This window comes from Anomaloglossus baeobatrachus, chromosome 5 (assembly GCF_048569485.1).
Source record: "Anomaloglossus baeobatrachus isolate aAnoBae1 chromosome 5, aAnoBae1.hap1, whole genome shotgun sequence".
Taxonomy (NCBI): domain Eukaryota; kingdom Metazoa; phylum Chordata; class Amphibia; order Anura; family Aromobatidae; genus Anomaloglossus; species Anomaloglossus baeobatrachus.
This window is the reverse complement of record NC_134357.1, coordinates 509,801,605-509,807,604: the sequence shown is the minus strand read 5'-3', so window position 1 is coordinate 509,807,604 and position 6,000 is coordinate 509,801,605.

The following is a 6,000-nucleotide window of genomic DNA, read 5'->3' as shown; positions in this document are numbered from 1 at the left end:
GCGCCCAAACAATTACTTTCCACCACATATGAGGTATCTGCGTACTCAGGAGAAATTGCACAATACATTTTATGGTGCATTTTTTCCTGTTACCCTTGTGAAAAAAAAAGCTACCTAGTTGAAGCAACTGTTTTGTGGTAAAAAAAAAAATTTTCTTTTCACGGCTCAACGCTATAAACTTCTGTGAAGCCCCCAGGTGTTCAAAGTGCACATCAAACATCTAGAAAAATTATTTGAGGGCTCTAGTTTCCAAAATGGTGTCACTTGTGGGGGAGCTCCACTGTTTAGGCACCATAGGGGGTCTCCAAACGTGACATGGCGTCCGCTAATGATTCAAACCAATTTTGCTGTCAAATGGCGCTCCTTCTCTTCTGAGCCCCGCCATGCGCCCAAACAATTACTTTCCACCACATATGAGGTATCTGCGTACTCAGGAGAAATTGCACAATACATTTTATGGTGCATTTTTTCCTGTTACCCTTGTGAAAAAAAAAGCTACCTAGTTGAAGCAACTGTTTTGTGGTAAAAAAAAAAATTTTCTTTTCACGGCTCAACGCTATAAACTTCTGTGAAGCCCCCAGGTGTTCAAAGTGCACATCAAACATCTAGAAAAATTATTTGAGGGCTCTAGTTTCCAAAATGGTGTCACTTGTGGGGGAGCTCCACTGTTTAGGCACCATAGGGGGTCTCCAAACGTGACATGGCGTCCGCTAATGATTCCAACCAATTTTGCTGTCAAATGGCGCTCCTTCTCTTCTGAGCCCCGCCATGCGCCCAAACAATTACTTTCCACCACATATGAGGTATCTGCGTACTCAGGAGAAAATGCACAATACATTTTATGGTGCATTTTTTCCTGATAGCCTTGTGAAAAAAAAAGCTACCTAGTTGAAGCAACCGTTTTGTGGTAAAAAAAATTTTTTTTTCTTTTCACGGCTCAACGCTATAAACTTCTGTGAAGCCCCCAAGTGTTCAAAGTGCTCACCAAACATCTAGAAAAATTATTTGAGGGCTCTAGTTTCCAAAATGGGGTGACTTGTGGGGGAGCTCCATTGTTTAGGCACCTCAGGGGGTCTTCATACCCCACATGGCATCCGCTAATGAGTGCAGCTAATTTTGCATTCAAAAATTCAAATGGCGCTCCTTGCCTTCCGAGCACTGCCGTGTGTCCAAAGATTTGATTTCCACCACATATGAGGTATCTGCGTATTCAGGAGAAAATGCACAATACATTTTATGGTGCATTTTTTCCTGTTACCCTTGTGAAAAAAAAAGCTACCTAGTTGAAGCAACCGTTTTGTTGTAAAAAAAATTTTTTTTCTTTTCACGGCTCAACGCTATAAACTTCTGTGAAGCCCCCAGGTGTTCAAAGTGCTCATCAAACATCTAGAACAATTATTTGAGGGCTCTAGTTTCCAAAATGGGGTCACTTGTGGGGGAGCTCCATTGTTTAGGCACCTCAGGGGGTCTTCAAACCCGACATGGCGTCCGCTAACAGGTGCAGCTAATTTTGCACTCAAAAATTCAAATGGCGCTCCTTGCCTTCCGAGCACTGCTGTGTGTCCAAACATTTGATTTCCACCACATATGAGGTATCTGCGTACTCAGGAGAAAATGCACAATACATTTTATGGTGCATTTTTTCCTGTTACCCTTGTGAAAAAAAAAGCTACCTAGTTGAAGCAACCGTTTTGTGGTAAAAAAAATTTTTTTTATTTTCACGGCTCAACGCTATAAACTTATGTGAAGCCCCCAGGGGTTCAAAGTGCTCACCAAACATCTAGAAAAATTATTTGAGGCCTCTAGTTTCCAAAATGGGGTCACTTGTGGGGGAGCTCCATTGGTTAGGCACCTCAGGGGGTCTTCAAACCCGACATGGCGTCTGCTAATGAGTGCAGCTAATTTTGCGTTCAAAAATTCAAATGGCGCTCCTTCCCTTCCGAGCTCTGCCGTGCGCCCAAACAATTGATTTTTACCACATATGGGGTATCAGCGTACTCAGGAGAACATGCACAATAAATTGTATTGTGTACTTTCTCTTTTCTCCCTTGTAAAAATGAAAATTTTATGGCTAAAGTAACATTTTTGTGTTAAAAAGTAAAATTTTCATTTTTTCCTTCCACATTGCTTTGGTTCCTGTGAAGCACCTAAAGGGTTAATAAACTTATTGGATGTGGTTTTGAGCAGTGTGAGGGGTGAAGTTTTTAGAATGGGGTCACTTTTGGGTATTTTCTGTCACCTAGGCCTCTCAAAGTCACCTCAAATGTAATGTGGTCCCTAAAAAAATTATTTTGTAAATTTTGTTGGAAAAATGAGAATTTGCTGATGACCTTTGACCCCTTCTAACTTCCTAACGGAAAAAAAATTTGTTTCGAAAATTGCGCTGATGTAAAGTACACAAGTGGGAAATGTTATTTAGTAACTATTTTGTGTGACATATCTCACAGATTTATGGGCATAAATTTTCAAAGTTTGAAAATTGCGAAATTTTCAAAATTTTCGCCAAATTTCCTAAATTTTCACAAATAAACGCAAAAAATATCGGCCTAAATTTACCACTGACATGAAGCACAATATGTCACGAAAAAAATCTCAGAATCGCCAGGATCCGTTGAAGCGTTCCAGAGTTATAACCTGTCAAAGTGACACTGGTCAGAATTGCAAAAAATGGCCCGGTCATTAGGGTGTTTTAGTGGCCGGGGGTGAAGGGGTTAAAGATGGCCCATTGAGGGGTTAACTGGAATTTAATCTTGTATGTGCTTTGAATTCTCAGATGCACTTGTTTCCACAGTTCCAAAATTTGCGTGCATTCCCAAAACTGATGGTATAGTGTAGCTTTTGCCAGACCATACTTCGTGCAAGCGTATATTGTAGATGCCATCCTGGACCTAACCAGAGGTGCTATGAAAGACCCGTAAAGCCATGTCTGTGTAACTAGCATATGGCACTAATTTTACTAGAGACAGGGTAGCTCCCAGTATATCTTCTATCTCATATTCCGGCAACTCTGTTTTCCATTTTGCCGGGCCTGCCTTCTCCTCCTCCCAGTTCCAGTGAGGACGTAGTAACGAGTATATCTGGCTAGTGGAGGTGGCCTGCGTCCTAGCGTTACGGATAAAAGTGTCCAATTTTCTACTTGGCCCTACTCCTGCTCCTTGAGTAATATTTTTTAGTGCCAAGCTACGAGCTTGAAGGAAAAAGAAAGGTTTGTGCGTGAATGCTGGAAAGCCGCTTGTCGCTTCCTCGAAAGTTAGTAAAGAAAAGCCGGAATCCAGCATATCCACCGCCATCTGACATTTTTACGTGGCCAGAATCTCGTACTCTACTGAGGGCCTACCCTCTAGAAAGTGTGGGTTCCCCCTAAATGTCTGGAATGGTGTTACATAGCAGCTAGCACCGCAAATCTTTCTTACCCTTCTCAATGTTTTTATTGTAGCCCAAAGTGTGGGATGCTCTGTGATGTCACCTGGAAGCTCATCTCCTCTCAAGTGTAACAAGGTCATCAAAGATAAGTGTGGGTATAACTGTCCTTCCAGTTGGACATTGGCAAAATGGGAGGAGCCTCGCACCCAATCCAAGACATATCTGAAATTTGCTGCTAGATTATATCTACCAATATCTGGAAAATTAATTCCTCTCTCCTTTTTGGGAAGGGTAAGTTTAGAGAGGCTTATCCTGGAACACCCCACACGTCAGATGAATTTCCTGAATCCCGTATTTAGCATCTTTATATCAGAGTTGGTTAGCAGCAATGGAAGAGATTGGAAGAGATACATCAATTTAGGAAAAGCTATCATTTTTATGAGATGACACCGGTCCGAGAAAGATAGTTTAAATCTGTCCCATGACTGCAGGAGCTGAAGCAAGGAGGCTATACAAGGCCTATAGTTTAATTTATACTTCAGTGACGGGTTGGCTGGTAGTTGGATGCCCAGGTACCTAATAAACTCCGAACACCATTGAAATGGAAATGAGGCATCATTAATTTCACCAGTTCTAAATATCGCCAATGCCTCCGATTTGTTGTAGTTAACTTTAAAGCCTGAGATTTCCCCAAATCTATTTAGTGTATTCATTATTGCCATGATTGCTTGAGCAGGGTTGGCTATAAATAGCAATACATCATCTGCAAAGGCCAGTATTTTGGTCATAGAATGTCCGACCTTCACTCCCTGGAACTCTGGCAAATTTTGTAATGTTCGTAGAAGTGGATCTAATGCCAAACACATATCAGGGGTCCTGATCAGGAGAGAGGAAGCCTACTCCCTCTCACAACCATGTAAATGCCGTAATCACTTTTGATTGCAGCATTCAGTGGGTTAAACAGAAAAAGAGATGTGGATACCTTCCCTACCTGTTACAGCTGTTATCATTCATGTCGAGCTCCCGGGAAAGATTGTGTGGGTACAGTTCCTATGCTCCCATAATTACCAAGATGTAACTGTAAGTCACGATTGGGAAGGGGTTCCTGATAGAGATGAACAATTACCGTAATATTCGTAATCGCTATACTCATAATGAGTACTTTGTAATACTCGTGTATTAATTTTAGAATAGCGAGTACAATGCAAGTCAATGGGAAATATGAGTAGTTTTCTGCTGGACTCAACAAAGTGGTCTGGGGGCCTGAGGAAAAGGCTGAAATGGATAGGAAAGTGATGAAACTGAATGGGGAGAGCCTGGAGAATATGCTTGCATGCATTTCTGACTGACATATGGTTTCTGGGAATGAGGCTGTCACAGTATTACGCCAGTTTTACAGATGCACAAGAAGACCTACCAAACCTAATCTAAATTGCATTTTACAGGCCAAAAAGGTTAAGAAACAGTTTTTCCTGAATAATCACTTGTATATAGGTTAATAGTTAAAAACTTCCTGTTCACATGTAGTATTTTGGCTTTTTTTTTACTTTTGCAATTGGAAGGGCCTTGACTTATATATTTTGTAGGTCCCTCTGTCATACATAATTTCTAGTTAGCTATTCCTCAGCACTTTACAAGGCCAGCTAGAACGTTCCCGTTGTTATGTTGATCTTTGACCTGAGGGGCCTCAAGTGGTCCTGTAACATACGTTTTGGAGGGACTGCTGTTACACAAACAATTTAGGCGGCCTCTCCCTCATTGAGACTCAGTGCAATACATACTGTATTCCATAGCAGTTTACAATGTGCCCATTGTGGCGGTGGGCTTTACCCTCCTCTTCTTCTGCCTCCTGCATGTCATTCTGTGGCCCTCAATTCAAGTTTTCAGAGGGCCTGCAGGTGTCAGGAAACCTGAGTTTGGTGAGCACCCAGAGGTGACCCATTAACATACATTTGGGAAAGACTACTCTTACTTATACATTTGGGCGGTCCCTCCCTCATTGAGACTCAGAGAGTGAAATACATATTCCATAGCAGTTTACAATGCGCCCATTGTAGCGTTGGGCTTTACCCTCCTACTTAAGTTTTCAGAGGGCCTGCAGGTGTCAGGAAACCTGAGCTCGGTGAGCACCCAAAGGTGGCCAAGTAACATACGCTTGGGAGGGACTGCTCTTACTTATATATTTGAGAGGTCCCTCCCTCATTGAGACTCAGATAGTGGAATACATATTCCATATCAGTTTACAATGCACCCATTGTAGCATTGGACTTTACCCTACTCCTCCTCCATGTCATTCTGCGGCCCTCAATTCAAGTTTTCAACAACCCAGGGATGTTTTTTTTGCCAGCTAAGATGACTGACAGTAGATTTCTATTGAATATGTATCCACTATCTCAGTCACAATATGAGACAACCCGTGACAAGGGTCTCCAATTACAAATAATGTCCATGTAGAATATAGAAAGGTAGGACCGCACAATCCAAGCGCCAGGTGAAAACTTCTTTATTCCAAAAGGTGCAGCATAAAAAGCAGGGAGGGAGCTGGGTGCAGGCTCCTCAAAAGGACGACTGCCGTTTCACATTAGTGTACGCTTCGACTGGTCCACAGGAAGAGACGGGAAGCGGCTCCTTAAAAGG